This window comes from Sturnira hondurensis, unplaced genomic scaffold (genome assembly GCF_014824575.4).
Source record: "Sturnira hondurensis isolate 20B ecotype Veracruz unplaced genomic scaffold, ASM1482457v3 Scaffold0001872, whole genome shotgun sequence".
Taxonomy (NCBI): domain Eukaryota; kingdom Metazoa; phylum Chordata; class Mammalia; order Chiroptera; family Phyllostomidae; genus Sturnira; species Sturnira hondurensis.
In genome coordinates, this window is record NW_028074503.1 from 12529390 (window position 1) to 12547574 (window position 18185).

The 18185-nt window shown below is 39.1% G+C and overlaps 1 protein-coding gene across 22 annotated transcripts in view; it reads left to right on the plus strand.

Annotated features, from left to right (window-relative positions):
- DTNA (dystrobrevin alpha) overlaps window positions 1–18185 on the plus strand; it is a 364229-nt gene that overhangs the window by 189497 nt on the left and 156547 nt on the right. The window contains exon 1 of one of the 22 annotated variants that reach the window (XM_037032695.1): window positions 3977–4142. The exons of the other annotated variants lie outside the window; for them this stretch is intronic. The gene's annotated coding sequence lies outside the window, so the exon portion shown is untranslated. Of the gene's footprint in view, window positions 1–3976; window positions 4143–18185 lie in introns of those variants that run through there. 22 annotated transcript variants of the gene reach the window in all.

Consider the following 18185-nt stretch of genomic DNA (forward strand, 5'->3'; position numbering starts at 1 on the left):
ATTATCTAAGAGTTTTAATATACAAGTTAAAGAAACACATGAAAATGCAGACACGCTTTGCCTCAGAGAGTGAAGTGTGTGTGTGTGCTTCCGTTGTGTTTCACAACCCTTTCTGTGTCTCCAATTTCTCTACCTTGGACACGTGATACCGCCTTTTAGTGAGAAGAGGGACAACAAGGTTAACTTTTTATTATTAAATTTAAAAACCAAGTATGTTTTTCACTAAGGAAAAACCCAGAATATAACTGTATAATTATGAATTTGAAAGACATGAAAAAATAGAAAAAGACTGAAATTTGGGAATAAATTTCCATAAGGAGTCAGGCAAAATTGTTTAGGGTTGACAAAAAGTTATCTGTAGACTACGCGGCCCCCAATTTCACAGTGCTATTGGAAAATTTTCTGTGATGTGGCGGCAGCAGGAAATCACAAAGGACCCCCTATTATTTATAGCACCATTAATATAATTCAAAAGAGGAGCATATGTTTCAACAATACAGTAAAGGTTAAATACAATATCTTGATATTGAGTTATGTAAATTGAAGTAGCTTGCAACAGCCTTGTTCTTTCATAAGAAATTTTCATGAATAGAATAGAGTCTAATCCAATTAATATTTTTTAAGTCAGCTGCTTAAAGTCTCCAAAAAAACTATGTGCTTGCGAAAAATTGTTCATGTCACAATCTCTGTTTTTGTTGCCGCCGTTAACACGTTTTTTTACTTGCCTTAAAAATAAAACACAATATCATCAATGAAATAGCAATTTTAAAATGTGGCCCCCCTAAATTGCACTTGCAGAGGTTCAAACTGTTTTGTCTTGTAATAATTTTACTCACATTAGCAGCCAGTGTTTTGGGGTGTTTTTTTTTGTAGCTACACTGCTTAATTGAAGCTTGTGACCTCAGAACCCATTTTGTTACCTTGAGTTTGTGGGAAATTAGGTGCTCTCATGTCTGAAGGGAGAGCAGTGAAGCAAATCACCTTCCAAGCTCCCTCCCCTCTCTACGGGTCCAGGGCTTGGCAAATCGACTTCCTGGGGTACATTCTGAAGCATTATGTGGCAAAAACTGCTTCTCCCCAGGCGATTGAATTCTTCATACAAAATTAAGTGGGTCATACCAGCACAGATGATATTACAGATTTTGTTCACACTGAGAGAGAAGTTAACCTTAACACTTGCAGAAGGGGATTTAAAACTTTCTGAAACCTAACACAGTATACTAACACCATATTCTCTAATGCTTAGGGGAATTCAAACAAGTCGCTTTAGCAACTGACGAAGGCTGTTTGCTAGCCGTATGAAATGCCCTCGTAGTCGTCTGCATTAACCAGATAAATGACCGGCTCTTAAATTTATAAAATGAAGAACAATTATAGAATACATAACCAATCTGTAGGAGAAAAAGGCGCAAGGTAACAGTGGAAGAGCTTCTATTCAACCAGCCCCACATGAGAACAGTTATGAATTATTCAAATTGCGTCTCTGTTAGCCTTTCCTTCATCAACTGTTCTGAAGAGGATTAGGGGGTGCCGATTTTCCAGGTCATGTGCTTCCAGCCTTTTTGCCAGTCCTGTGTTCTTTACACCCTTTATAGGACTGTGTCAGAATGAGTCACAACACTGCTTTGATAATCTCTGCTGGTTTGTTGTAGGGCTTTTTTCTTTTAAGGATAGAAAAATCTTGCAACATGCATCATTTATTCCTTTTATTCTTTCTGGCAACTTCCTGTGATGAAAATTTTTCTTTGCCACGGCCTTTTTTTATTGTTTTGTTTTGGGGTTTTGTTTGTTTGTCTGTCTGTTCGTTTGTTTTGCCCTGGTTGTTTCTTTGCACTATGACTTCAAAAAGATCTTCCTGCTAATTTTCCTATGCAATTGGCTTTCATGTCAGGTAATTTCCTGCATTAGATGACTGTGGAGAAAAGCAGCTAAAAGTCCATATTAGTGAGCAGTTTACAGCCCTTGTCACTGATCAAGGTGACCTCTTAAATGCTACTGTTAATCCAACATCAGCAAATCGTTTAAAATACAATCTGAGACCATAATTTTCATTCTGTAGTTTCTTATGATAAAATTTCCTTATAGCCAATTTTAGTTTGAAAAAATTGACCATTTCTTGAGAATCCAGTATAAATATCAAAATAAATTGCTTTACTTAATGTATTTTTCTTTTATATTAAAAACTTCTTTAAATCAACTGCCAAGTTCAACACTCTTCCCACAATTCATTTTGCCCTGGGAATATGTGGAAACTTTTGAATGATCAGAACCCCCTAGATGGTTTATAGATGGGAGTAAACAATGCTAGCTACTTGTCTGAAATGGTCATTGTACTTATATTGTGTTGCTACCAAATTTATATTATGAAGCATATGATTGGCTGGTAATATATATCTGGTTGAAAATGACAGTTTTATAAGCAAGGGAAAATCAGACATCGATAAGCTTTCTCGTTGTCTCTCTTGTTCAAAACTCATAAACATTTTTACTAAATAATACTAGCCATAGTTTATTGACTACTTGGTATGCTTCAAGCTCAGTTCTTGCTGTTTTCCTTGGACTATCTCATTTAATCCTTTTTTACAACTCTTTAAAGTAAGAATTTTACAGAAGAGCAACCAAGGTTTACAGAGGCTAAATAATCTGTGGGTTAAAGTCTAGTTTCTAACCCACGTTTGTGTTAACCCCACACCCGTTCTTCTGAAGAGCTCCTCTCCTGGCCTCTCTTTGCATGTGGAACACTAAGGAAAAGCCCTGTGCAGATGCCTTGGGAATTTAACCCAGCAGATAATGCAGTGAACACACGGTGGAGGAGTCCTCCACTGGACTGTGGTAAAACACGCATCTCCTGCTTCAGACATTCAAGAAATAGCCAGTGTGTCCTACATTATGCCCCACTCACCCCAGGACTCTCTTGTGAGCCTTCCTTAAATTACTGGGAATAAACCTTAGGTGATTCCTTGAATCTTAATTATGTAGCCGTTGGTTTGGGGTCCCAGGATTGTTCAGAGTCAATAGGATCCCCACACTAAGACCTCTTGGGACAAAACCTCTAAGACTTCTACTTTTTTTCTTTTTGAAAAAGAGAGAGGAAAAGAGAGAGAGAGGAATATCGATTTGTTGTTCCACTTATTTATGCATTCATTGGTTGCTTCTTATATTTGCCCTAATGAGGGAAAAAACCCTCACCCTTGGCATATCAGGACCACACTCTAACCAACTTCGCTACCCGGCCAGTGCCAAGACCTCTACTCTTAATGTAGAGGCCCAAATATAGTTTGGTTGGTTCTAGCTGTGTGTCACCATAGTCCAAATCTGTGATCATTTTAAAGTAGAACTGAAACCTAATCTGTTTAAACAATGGTTAAACACAGTGTTTTGATGGAAAAAAAGAATGAGAAATTTTACCTCCTACCTCTGGGCTTTAATTAGACGTTTGCTCTAGAAAAACTTTGAGACTAGCCCTTCATATACTAATGTGCTGTTTTCAGCATCTGTGTTTACTGAATCATTATGTATACATACACACACATACACACACACACACACACACACACACTTATTTTCAGATTTTTAAAGAAGCTGGAGATTATTGCTGCATTTCTTATTGAGTTAGCAACTGGCCTGTAAAATTATTCAGTTAACAGAAGTAGTAGATAATAATCAGTATTTCAAGGGATTAGAAGCAACTTAAAACTGCACATACTTATTTCATTAGTTGGCTTCAGTGCTTTGGAGAACTTCTATTCTTAAACCTCTATTATTCCTTTTTTCTTTTATTTTTCTTGTTCACGAAGTTGAGTCAGCAACAAAAATATATTCAAATTAGACTTGTCATACAGACAAAAAAATCTGACTTTGTCAGGGTGGGTGGAGAGGAAAAAAGCAACTTTTTGTCAGTCTTTTGTATTTCAGCAGCTGGATTCATTGCTACCATGGTAACGGACCACATGATGAGGTGTATTAGATTGCTGTGTGTTGAGTACAAGGGGAAGAATGAACACAGCGTTTTATTGAAGTTAAAGGTTACTTTGGGGTTTCTTCTGTGGAAATGTGTAAGGTCAAATACTATAGTTTTCAGCATATGTAACACTTCAGAGGAAGAATTAGGGGCATGTTGGTGCGTTTAACTACGAAACCAGGTAAGGTACAATTGAATCTATGAAACTGAACTCTTCCTTCTGTTGCAGTGGCATAACTTGCGGGTGGAATTTCACCGTCGCCCCCACCCCACCCCCGCGTGGGCACAGGACAAATTTCTCCCATTCCTCCCCTTCTACCCCTCCTTCAAATTAATGTTTTTCATTTGAAAGTCTAAAACATTGTGAATTTTTATAGTTCTGTGGTAATGTGTGTGAGGGTGTGTGTGCAAGTAAAAAAAAAGAAAACTGGAAAGGAAGTAATAAGAATGCAATAATCCGTGTGGTCAGACCAGTGTAAAACTGAGCAGTGCCTCCTTGTTTTGTCCTTGGAAGAGGGTCCACTTTTCTTAGAGGACACCTTATTAGTGGCATTGGACCAAAGCGGCTTGGCTTTTATACTAAATTAAGCAGTAGGACAAAGTTCTTCAGCCTGTTATGCAGTGTATTTATTGTATCTGGGCTTTTTTTCCTCTTTCACCGTATTACGGCCAGCCTCATCCAGCATGAATAGTTCTGTTGTATTTATCATTTTTACAGCATATTTTATTTCCATTAGTATTCTGTTCTTTCCAGCATTGTGGTTGTATGTGTCTTAGAGGATTTAAAAATAGAAGTAAATACAATGCGGGTTAGTGTAAAATGAACTCTTTTGCGTAGAGACTGGTAAGAGCACAAGAGCAGAATGTAAACAGTTCCGTGTGGCTTCGCGAAGCATCAATTCCCAGAGCGCAGAAGCCTCCCCGCCTTGTTTACATACAGGTCACCCTAAAGCTGGCTTCCAAAGGGGAGGCTCAGAGTGAGTTCGAGGAGAAAATTTCTTCATTTAATAACTGATTTTGGTTCTTGCTCATGGCTTCTACTGATGTTTGATGTTTGGCTTTCTCATAAGACAGGGTGATAGACTTTAATTTTTTAGCTAGGGAGGTAACTAACCTATACAACTTTTCTCTTCTTAAAACAAAGTTAACTTGGCAGCTTTAGAGACAAAATCTTAACTAAACAGTAAGCAGAGCCTCACTGTTACTCAGGTATATGCACTGTCCAGTATCCATGGGAGTATTCTCAAATAGGAAAGCCTTTGAAAAATACCTTGTTAGCTAAAATCAATTATTTGCCACTAACTGGCATTGATGGTGATATATCCCAAGTTTGGTCATATACCACTCTTTCTTCAAAAAGGGAAAATTGGATCTTGTTGAATTGATTTATGCTCTGTATTTTCATTGCTATTTCCTTAATCTCTCTACTTTTCATACCTGCATCCCATCTTCTAAATTTTGAGCAAGGGATTATAATCATTATTCAAAACACTTTTTTGCCATAACTGCAAATAAAGGAAACTTTCTATGGTAACAAATATCAAAAGCACTATAATAACCGTGAACATTTATAAACTGCCATTCTTATATATAGACTCATTCTTCCCTTTACCTTTGTTGCTTTAATACAGAATAAGCTACAAGCATGTGCTTCAAAATGTAAAGTATTTTCACAGCATAAATTGTTACTATTTAAGAACAGGAGGTTCCCAAGAGTTGGTGAAAGATGGTACCTGGTAAAATATTTTAAATGGGTGACATTCTCAACACTGACTACACCCGAGGTAGCAGTGGTCATTTTTTATTAAAGGAAAAGTAAAAGAGGGAGGGAAGGAGAGAGGAAGAGAGGCAGAGACAGACACAGAGAGATGACACAAGAAAAGAAAGACGAACGGTAGAGGCGGAAGTATAAATGATGTCTTAACCAAGCTCTTCTTTCCCATCGGTACTGGAATGGGTGAAATCGAGAAATAGAGCTGTGTGGATGAGATGAAATTAGTAAAAGGTACTATGATTCTAGTATTCTGCATTTCAAGTACACGATTCAGCATAGATAGTTGTTTTCCATTCACTGAAATGAAAACAAATTCTTAGAGTTGATGTCATTTCAGTCCTTGCTATTGCAGGTTAAGGCATCAGGCAGCTCTAACTGAGCTGGAAAGGTGTGAAACTCAATGTAGGTCCCAGTGTCTGTGGTATGTGCTCACCGGACACCACACCACTGACACATGTCATTTCTGTGTTCACCCCAACTGAGAGGTCCACAACAACATGGGCTTTTACTTGTTTAACTTTAATTTGTAATAACAATTGTATATTTTAAGGAGTATAAAAATGATTTCACCTATATATAGTGAAATAATTGATAAAGGCAAACTAACTAATGTATCTTCTCAAATAGTTACCAGTTTTGTGTTCAGGGAGAGCAGATTGCCAGTATAGAGTAAGGACCGCCACTGTGCAGTAGATTCTTAGACGTGTCCATCCCACGTCAGGGCAGCGTCGTACCCTTTGACCCACATCTCCCCGTTTCTCTCACCCCACCCCCACCCTGCCCCGCCTTGCCCCAGTAACCACTGCTCCCCGTACTCTCTGCTTCTAGGTATTTGACTTTTTTAGATTCTGTATGTGACTGAGGTCATATAGCATGTTTCTTTCTGTGTCTGGCTAATTTCACTTAGTAGAATGTCCTCCATGTTCATCCATTTTGTTGCAAATGGCAGGATCTCCTATTTAAAATCTGAATGATATTCCGTTGCATGTGCATACCACAGCTTCCTGACCCATCACTGTGTTGACGAACACATAAGGGTTTTTCTGTGTTTTGGTCATTGTGAGTAACGCTGCAGTAAACACGGGAGTGCGAACCTCACTTCCAGGGGCTGATTCTGCTGCTCCTGATTCTACACTCAGAAGAGGGGTTACTGGATCATATGGTGGTTCTCTTTTCAGGTTTGGGAGCTTTTTTAAAACTCCATACTGTCTTTCATAATGACTGTATGGAAGATCCTCTTACCGTTGTTCTGATACTTACATTATTAAGGGACAAATGACTTTTGATGCAATTGCTTTAAATTACAAATTTTGCCAATAGTGTTTAATTGAATCATATTCTTCTCCGCCCTTGTTTAAATCATGCTTCATTTTTAATTGTGCATGATTGGTAGTGTATTAATGATTTTTTGACGTTTTAGCTTTAATTTCTTGACTTCCCTAGCCTCTCTACCAAATAACTAATTGTTTGTGAACATTCACCTTTATTAAGAAGATAAATGTTCAAAATAATCATGAAAAAGGAGAATCATATTGACTATCACAGCCTCATCTATAAAATCAACGATAATCTTTGAGCCCAGAGACAGTATTTCTAAAAGAAATGGAGACCAAGCCAATGACTCAATATCAGCTAGATGCTACATTTTTAGAAGTTGCTATTTTAAACCTAGGATTTTATTAATAAAGTGGATTTTATTATTAAATACCATGTAATTTTCATTTGAAAAGAATTGGGCTCTTGTTTTAATATTCTTAAATGTTTCAAACTTCTTTAAAAAGCAATGGTGCCATGATCGTAGCCATGATGATGAAGATGGCAATAATGACTAATTCAGGGACTAAGATAGACTTCATTAGAAAGCTCTACATTCTGCATATAGAGTGTTTTTAGAAAGTGGAAATTTCTAAAGAAAGTGGAAATTCTAAAGAAAGTGGTATGATTTTCAGATATTTACTCCCAAATTTAATTAATTCCTTTAATAGCAGCTATAACTCACTAAAAATAGATGTGCTTGTTCATGTTCTTGTCAGAGTTTACTAGAAAGTATGTTGACTTACTTCAGTGAGAATAGAGGTATTTATCAATAATGATTAAAGTAATAAAAACTGTATAAGGTGTGGACAAGTATCTGATGGGGAAAGAAAAACTTACTGCTAGGAATGTATAATTTGTTACATTTTTAATATAAAAAGGGGCAATAGATTTTTTTTACTTTCATGATATTATTAGCTTGATACATTTAGAGTAATAGTATTGTAATAATTCCCCACTACCCGGCATGCATTTTTTATGTTCACGATTGGCGGCATTTTAATATTTTAATTATCTTTTTAAATTCTAAGTTATTTCTTTTAAATAGACGACAATATTTTATGTCTGACACCTATTCACCTGGGCTTGTTTAGGGAATAATTATACCCAGAAAAAATCACCTGCCACTACCTGCCTCTCACACAAAAGGAAGTACCATGTAGATTGTCAATTCCAACATGAAATGTGCATCCATCACAGCAGTTAAAAAAAGTATGGAACTAATATAGAAAAACATACTTTTAAAGGGAGAAACTATAATGAAATGATTAGATGGTAAGTTACTACTCCTGGAAAATATTATAAGGAAAATTTAAAAACATACAAAGCTAGAATCAATATTTGAAACATACATAAAAGGGGAAAAGTGTGTATCCATGATATATGATAAGGCTTCATAAATTAATAAGAAGGAGAACAGCCCTAATTATTATTATTTTTTACCCTCATCTGAGGACATGCTCACTGATTTTTGAGGGGCAGGGAGGGAGAGAGAGAGGGAGAAACAGTGATGGGAGAGAAAAGCCTGGATCAGTTGGTTGCGTCTTATATGTGACCTGACCGGGGACTGAACCCACAACCTTTTGGTTTCCAGGATGACGTTCTAACCAACTAAGCCACATCAGCCAGGGCCCAATTATTTTTGAGATTTTATTTTCTAGAGCAGTTTTAGGTTTGCAACAAAACTGAAGAGGAGATACAGAGAGTTCCCATACACCCCCTGCCCCGACACCTGCGTAGCCTTCCCCATTATCAGCATTACCTACCACCAGAAAGGTACATTTTTCACCAAGGGCGAACCTGCACTAACACATTATAGTCATCCAAAGTTCATAGTTAACCTTATTGTTCACTCTTAGTATTGTATATTCTATGGATTTGGACAAATGTATAGCAATATGCGTCCATCATTATAATATACTACAGTGTTTCACAGCCCTAAAAATCCTCTGCGATCTGTTTATATTGCCCTCCCCCACCCCCTTCCTGGACACCACTGATCTTTTTATTGTCTCTGCAGTTTTTTTTACTTTTCCGGAATGCCATGTAGTTGAAATCATATGGTATGTAGCCTTTTCAGATTGATTCTTTTACTTAATAATAAACATTTAAGGTCCTCCTTGTCTTTTTTCATGATTGCTAGTTCATTTCTTTTTAGCATTGAATAATATTCCATTGTCTGGATGTACCAGTTAGTTTATCCATTCACCTCTAAAACACACCTTGGTTGCTGCCAAGTTTCAGTAATTGTGAATAACTACTATAAATATTTTTGTCAGGTTTTTTGTGTGGACATAAGTTTTCAGCTTCTTTGGGTAAATACCAAGGTGTGCAATTGCTGGGTCATCTGGTAAGATTATGCTTAGTTTTGTGAGAAACCATCAAACTGTCTTCCAAAGTGGCTGTACTATTTTGCGTTCCCCACAGCAATAAATAAGTGTTCTTGTTGCTCAGCATCCTCACTGGTATCTGATGTTGTCGGTGTTCTGAATTCTAGCCATTCTAATAGGTGGACGGTGGTGTCTCATTGTTGTTTTAATTTCCATTTCCCTGATGACGTATGATGTGCTCATCTTTTCCTGTGTTATTTTTTATGTTCTTTGGTTAGATGTCTGTTTAGGTCATTGCCCATAGTATTTCAGTCAGGCTGTTTGTTCCATTATTGTTTTTTAAGAGTTCTTTGTACAATAGTTTTGGACAACCATTTCTAACAAAGGCACTCAACCGCAAAGGAACAAATGACCTGATTAAAGTGCAGGTCTTTTGAAAATATTTCCTCTCCTCAGTCTGTGGCTTGTCTTCTCGGTCTCTTGATACTGCCTTTCGCAGAGCCGAAGTTTTAAATGTGAATGAAGTCCATCTTATCCGTTATTTCTTTCATGGACCATGTCTCTGGTATTGTATTTACTAGTCATTTTAAAAACATATACAAATTAAACAAATAAGTACTATTTTCATCTTTAGCAAGTATTTTAAAAAGAGAGAAACAGGAGAAGGAGAGGGAGTTCATACCCAACGTTAGGGAGGCGTGGGAATCAAGTGCCGCTGAGACTTTACATTGTCACCTTTCGGGGAGTTGGTTCAGCCTGGCCATGTGTCGAAAAGGCTTTACAAATTACGTGTCCTTGCACCCAGCATTTCTACTATGAGGAGAATATCCTAACCAAATGAAGTCAAACACGTAAACAGGGATTTTCATGGTTGTGGTGTTTGTAAGTGTCAATAAGAGGAGTCATTCAGAAGAAGAATCTGAGAAATACCAAAAGTGCACCCGCTCCTATTTCTGATCTGATAGCCACAGAAGTGTAAGAAGTCATAGCCATGCCTGGCCAGTCCCCTAAGGGTTCCACTTCTTACTGTTCAAACAGAACATGTATAGGCAACGTGATACGGGGAAAAGGGTCTTGGCCTAAGTGTCTTGCTTTGGTTAAGCAAATGCTTGGGTCTGCTACAGACTGGCCGAGTTTATGTAAAAGCAGACAAACATAAGGCGTTGTTAAAACCCTGACGTCCGTGAGTTAGAAAAGTCTCTGAACCCCTTTATCCATCTATATGCATTTCTCTTCACACCAGATGTTGCAAATAAAGTGTCCCACATCCAATGTGGGAGGAAGGATGCATTTTTAAAATTCCACAGAAAAGAAGTGCAATCTGAAAAAAATCCGGAATTCCTTAGAAACAGTAAAACATTTTTAATAAGATAGACTTCTCAATTATTATTGTTTTTAAATTTGCTCAGAATAAATTTCTGCTCCTATTAGGATGGGCAGGGGGTCCCTGGTCTCGAAAGTGACCCGGCACGTAGGCACAGAGGGAGGGCAGCGTCCTAGAGCAGCCATGTTCCCTGGAACTCCAGCGCTCCTAGAAACCTCCGTGTCTGCACTGTCCAGGGGAGCAACAGCCAGCCACCTGTGGCGGTGAGCACTCGAGATATAACCGGTCTGACTGAGGAAACGAAATTTCTGATGCTACTTAATGCTAAGTTACTTACATAGCCACATGGACAGTGCGGCTCTAGAGTTAAGCACGATAAATAGGGTCTTTTATTTAATGTGGGGATTCATTTCAAGTATCTCTGATGAATTAGGGTGACACAGGGTGAGAAGGTGAGTCTACTTTGTGAGATTTCTCTTTCATTCAAAGAATCAACATTCAAAAGATCCTTGCATTTAGTGCCTGTAACTCCAAGATTTCCCTGAGAAGTCTTTGTCTTAAAATATTCTATATAGCCTTGCTCACTTAATCCCAGTATTCATTCATTTTCTCATTTACTAAATGAAAAACACTTAATTTGAATCTATATGTGTCAATGTGTAAAAAAATGCACTGTTTTCCTTATGATGCTTTCCTTGAACTACTGATGCTCTTACAACATCTCTGAGACCAGGTGTGTGCATTTTCCACACCAAGAAATTCTAGTGGCCTGGAATAGTGTCAGGTCCCACAGGTTAAACACAAAGTCTCGCTCGACCACCCCTCCCCTACCTCACATGCCAATTGGCAGTTCAGGTTGTCACCTGTGCTGATCGGCTGGCTACAAATCCGAGGATACCACAACCCCCTCTTCAGTTTTGATCATTTGCTGGAACATCCCACAGAGCTTTGGAAAACATGTACATTTACCAGTTTATAATATAATAAAGAATATGATAAAAGGTGCAGGTGAACAGCCAGGTGCAGAATTACACAGGACAAGCTCCAGAAGGGTCCTGAGCATGGGAACTTCTGTCCTTGTGGATTTGGTCCCCACCCTCCTCCCAGCACATGGACATGCTCGTCAACCCAGAGGTTTTCCAAACCTGACACTTGCGTGATTTTTGCGGAGGCTTCATCTTCTAGGCACCATCGGTCGTGAAGCAAGTCAGCAGCTCCTGTCCCCCCTTGAAGTATGGGAGTGAGCCTGAGAATTCCACACTTCCAACCAAGGCTTGGTTTAACTGGTGACCCCCTCCCATCCTGAAAGTATCCAGGAGCTCACCAAGAGCCAACCCACCAGAACAAAAGACACTCCTTTTACCTAGAAAATTCCAGACGACTCAGGAGCTTTGTATCAGGAACCAGGGACAAAAACTAAATATCAGGACAAAAGATGCCACTGCTGTTATTATTACTTAGGAAATTGTGAGGGTTTTAGGAGCTCTGTACTAGAGACTGGGAGCAGAGACCGTATATGTTTTTCCTGTTATTTCCCAGTCAGACACTGTACTTGACATCTGAGCAGATAATGATGGCCCAGGAAACTCTGGATTCAGAGTTTCCTTGGAATATGCTTGGGAGCCTCGTGATACAGAACAGATAGTATAGAGGGAGGGTGAGAAAATGCTTTGTGGAGAAGGAAGCACTGGGATAAACTTTTTAAATAATGAACATTCACTGGAAGACTGGGGACAGGAGCATCTAGGCAGAAGGAACAGTGTGAAAATATCGGGGATAGAGGAGAATCAGAAATCTCTGGAAATGTAAGGTAGGCATGTAACTTAAGGATTCAAAAAGTGTTCAGGGGCCAGACCTACATCACCATCATCACATCATCACATCATCACATCTTCACAGGGACTGTCACAGTAACCATGTATTTATTGGTCATTTGGAATTAGGCCAAACACCTTTCACGCACCATTTTATTTAATTCCTATTACAAGCAATGAAACAAGTATTGTCCTCATTTATTGATGAGAAAACTGCACTGCCAATAATTGCCAAGTCAGCTGTCAGGCCAGAGGCAACCCTGCTAAACCATGCTGAGTGAGTCTCCACTTCTCCTGAGCGTTCTTGTCTGTCTGCTGTGCCATTTAAGCTGCTCTACCTTGAATATTCTGGGAAGCCATAGGAGGAAATTCATACTGACAGCATCATAGGAAATAGACCATGCTAGATGGACAGAAATAAGTGAAGGAGTTAATGCTGTATTTCTGAGCAAGGATGAGGAAGTTTCTGAGCTAAGGAAGTGAAAGAAGAATTTGAAAAGGAGACAGTTTGAGAAACATTTTGTTAGTTGTCTGTCATTACAATAAGGCAGGTAGAAAACTTTTAAGCCTCTCTGAAAAATGTCAATTCCTGCCTGAAGCCCTAATCGTTGAGCATGTGTCCACGGAAACAACCTGTCTTATAACATGGAAGTTTTCTAACAAGACCAACCTGTGTAAATCATCCTATTGGGGACAAGTGCCACTATATCACCTACATTCTTGAAATGTGTGGGACATCACACTAGTGTCTGAAGATGTGAGATAAGTGAGGTGGGAATTTTGTATACGTGACAATTTTCTTTTCATTGCAATCAGAATATTCTTGGATATTGTCAAATAGTGATTATTTTCTATCCAACATACAAGAATTATAAATATATGTGTGTGTGTGTGTGTGTGTGTGTGTATGTGTTTAGGGCTCATTTAAAAAGGTCAAAACACAGTTGCCTTTATCATCGTGGGACAGTCTTCTCATTGAATTTCCGAGCTGGGCACATTATTATTCTCCTGCCTTTGCCCCGTTTAGGTGGGTTTTTTTCCTCTTGGCAGTTTATCCAGGTTGATTTATTGGGTTGGAACATAGTAGAAGCTGTTACTTTCAGTATCAGAGCCTCCACTTTTACTAAGAAATTACTTTGATTTCTTCTACAGTCTTATGATCCATGTGATCCAAAACGAGTGTTGGGAAAATGCAGAGAAAAGAGTGGAGAAGGTGGGTCATCTTGACAATTAAAAGCCGAAGGAGGGGAGTCGAGTAGGGGAAGGGGCCGTGCGGTATTCTGGCTGCAAGGAGGACGCGGTGGCACCGGCCAGCGAAAGGGAGCGAGGCAAGAAGAGCAGCAGTTTGGGGGCCTGCTGACCCTGTAATTCTTTCCAGTATGTTGGGTGACACAGGGAAACCCAAACAGACAGGGGGAAGCATAAGAGCNGATCGTTGAGCATGTGTCCACGGAAACAACCTGTCTTATAACATGGAAGTTTTCTAACAAGACCAACCTGTGTAAATCATCCTATTGGGGACAAGTGCCACTATATCACCTACGTTCTTGAAATGTGTGGGACATCACACTAGTGTCTGAAGATTGAGATAAGTGAGGTGGGAATTTTGTATACGTGACAATTTTCTTTTCATTGCAATCAAAATATTCTTGGATATTGTCAAATAGTGATTTTTTTCTATCCAACATACAAGAATTATAAATATGTGTGTGTGTGTGTATGCGTGTGTGTGTGTGTGTATTTAGGGCTCATTTAAAAAGGTCAAAACACAGTTGCCTTTATCATCGTGGGACAGTCTTCTCATTGAATTTCCGAGCTGGGCACATTATTATTCTCCTGCCTTTGCCCGTTTAGGTGGGTTTTTTTCTTCTTGGCAGTTTATCCAGGTTGATTTATTGGGTTGGAACATAGTAGAAGCTGTTACTTTCAGTATCAGAGCCTCCACTTTGACTAAGAAATTACTTTTGATTTCTTCTACAGTCTTATGATCCGTGTGATTCAAAACGAGTGTTGGGAAAATGCAGAGAAAAGAGTGGAGAAGGTGGGTCGTCTTGACAATTAAAAGCCGAAGGAGGGGAGTCGAGTAGGGGAAGGGGCCGTGCGGTATTCTGGCTGCAAGGAGGACGCGGTGGCACCTGCCAGCCAAAGGGAGCGAGGCAAGAAGAGCAGCGGTTTGGGGGCCTGCTGACCCTGTAATTCTTTCCAGTATGTTGGGTGACACAGGGAAACCCAAACAGACAGGGGGGAGCATAAGAGCACATTATCCAAAAGTTCTGAGGACGCTCTGGTGTAACAACAGCGCTTCCTAAGTGCCAGACACTGTTCCGAGGGCTTTTTGTTTAACTCGTATGATTTTGAGGTAATGAATCCTCATTTCGAGAACAGTACCCAGTACCTAGGAATCACTGAATATGTGTAAATAGTTGTGATGTCTCTACTAATCCTTCCACAAACCTCAATAATAAAAAAACTTTTATTATTCACTATCTTCATTTTACTGATGAAGATGTCAAACCTGGAGAAGTCAGCAGTCGCTAACGAGAAAGAGCCATAGTTAAGTGGGGCACAACCACTGCACCAGATTATTCGGAATCTATGCGAAGTCTGTTCTATGTCAAAAGTCTATTCTATGCTTACAAAGTAGATGACATATGAAGGGGGACCCAGAAAAAACAGAATTTACTTATAAAAATTGTGTATTTATTCTTACATGTTTAAACTTCAGTCACCTTCAAGTACTCTCCATTTGATGCAATACACCTATTGAGACAGGTTTCTTCTTTCCTTTTTAGTGCTTCTGCTGATATTTTTTTCTTCACCTCTTCTGCATTGGCAAAATACTTCCCTTTGAGGACTTTTTTCATTCGGGGGAACCAAAAAAAGTTGCTCAGGGGTGAGATCATGTGAATAGGGAGGATGAGACACATGGGTCATGCTGTTTTTGGTCAAAAACTGCTAAACACTCAGTGAGGTACCGGCAGATGTCACTGTAAATCACCCATCATGAAATGGGAAAACATGTTGAAAACGTTTAAAAAAAAAATCACCAAAGCTGAACGCAGCCTCTCACAACAATGCCAGCTGGTAAAATGATGCAGATGGATTCCTAGAACACTCACCTAGCAGGGGAAGCCTGTACTACAAGAGGCCCACCCTCCAAAAGATAATTCCAGTTTTCTTTTGGGTTCCCCCCTCATAAAGTAAATTCTTAAAAATGTTAGCAATCATTGTTATGTTATAAAGATTTAGAAGGTGTTTTGGTGTTTATGGCCTTCTACACACCACTGCTCAGAAATAGTAATGTTTTGAGGGCAGCTTTGGATTTTTCTTACGTAAGTTTAGTAAAGCTTTGTTTATAAACATGCCCATTGTAAATTGGGGGACCCCCCTCTTTCTCAATGTTGTCAGTCAGTTTGGCCCCTTTGAAGTTTTCATCTCAAAGAATGTGCCTGATAGAAATGTCCCACACACATGTCTCTGTAACTCTGACTTTTCAGCAGAGAGTGGCTGCTGCTGATGGTACCAGTGTGAGGGTACTATTGGCGCTAGTGAGTCCCCTTTCCATGCTGGGTATTTGAATAATGTATCAGTTTTTCATTGTGCTCTTGCTAGGAATTAAATGCTGTCACATTTGCATAACCTAAGGGAGCTAGGAGAGGTTGGCAGCTAGGAAGGGGAATAGGATCAGAGACTGGAAAGGCATTTAAGGGGATGCATTGATAACATATAACAGAAACTTCCAAGTCACATGGGTGGTTCCAGGCGGAACACAACCAGACCCTAGAACAATGTCAGGTACAAATTTGAGTTATGCTCTTTTCCTTATAATATGGGTTAGTTAGGGGTAGTGGATTGCCTAATTCTGTGCAAAAGGAGTTTATACAAAATTAGGTGACTTGTAATCTAACTGAAAGATGTCCACAGATGCAGAATTAGAAGACACTTAAACATTATAGACACAAGCAGTGCAAGAACAAAAGCTCTGTGGTACTGGAATTCCTGGAGCAAATTACATACCACCGTGGGTTGTACATGAGAAACGAGCAACAGACCAAGCAGAGGAGGTTTGAGGACACCATGCACAGGACAACAGAAACGTGAGGACTCCAGAGGGATTCAGAGTACAGAAGAGAGAGGGCAAGGTGAAGCCCCAAATCTGGGTGACCAGCAGATGTCTTGTCATCTGCGTGTGTCACTGTTATAGCTCCCTTTGACTTTATTGTACCTTCAGAGTGTTTTAGCTAATTATGTCATTGGGTAAATGTGTCAGACGACTACCCCTAGCACAGGACAAGGCAGTTGACCAGCAGACCTCCCACTACTGTGCTACTGGGAAGGGTGGGGTAAAAGAATCTCTCTCCAGACGTTTGTCTGCTGCTTTGTCACCCCCATCTCAGATGACTACTTCTCCATGAGCTTAGAAGACACTTTCTTTCAAGTATTAGGCAGCCTGTTGATACTGTCAGAAATTCACAAGGTCTCTAAATTCATCTCTGCAAATATTATATGTTATTATTTGGAGAAGTTTCAAGCTCTTACTAAGCAAAATAACTAACATTTATATTGTGATTTTCTGTTTGCCAAGTATTTAGATTGTGTTATATTTAAATCTCCTAACAATCCTGAAAGAAAGATGACATTATCATTCCCTTTTTAATGAAGAGGAAAATCAAGCTCCATGAATTTTTTGGAGGCACTGAATTAGCAAGCAAAGCATAGATTTTAATTTACTGATTTACTCATGTATGCGGTTCGCTCAAAACCCCTCTCATCTTCAAAAGTAAAACTCTCCTCAGTATTAGCTGTTTGGCTTTAGAAAAATGCTATCACAAATAAAGAGCACTTGAATTTACTTAGATTATGCAGATTAAATGTGGTTTTTTTTGTTAATACTTTCAAGGTAGCTTATGTACACAGTAGGTACTTAATAAGTGTTAACTGCCTTATTATTGTCTGTTTGCACTCCTCAAAAGTAATCATTCTGATTCTCACATACCTGATGAAAAGATTATTGTGGAATAGAAGAAAACAGTCAGCAATTACAATTCCCAATGTGGGAAACTCATTTGAAAAATATATAAGAAGCAGCTTTTTTAAAAAAAAGATTTTATTTATTTATCTTTAGAGGGGAAGGGAAGGAGAGAGGGAGAGAAACATCAATGTATGGTTGCCTCTGGTGTGTCCCCTGCCGGGAACTGGCCTGCAACCCAGGCATGTGCCCTGACTGGGAATCGAAACTGCGATCGTGTGGTTCGAAGGCTCGCACTCAATCCACTGACCTATACTAGCCAGGGCAAGAAGCAGCCTTTTTTTATTTAAGAAAATGATCTAACCCATAATATCTAAATGAGCAAATTTAAAATAGCTCAAATGGCCAAAACAAAAAGCAAAAAAAAAAAAAGCCAGACCCATTATGCCTATGTAAGACCAATAAGAGGAAATTATTGTGAGCCCCAAACTATTCCCTCCCATATTCACACGACCACCAAACACTATATATGATTGTATTTTGCTGATGCAATGCCTTATTGTAGTCCTAGGTGTGTGTTTTGCCTTCGTATTAAGCACTATCCGTCTTCTTTATCACTCTCCTTTATTCAACATTGTCTTGAGTTTAGCTGTTTTTCTTGTCTGCCAGAGATACCAGAATACTCTTCCCTCTGGCAAA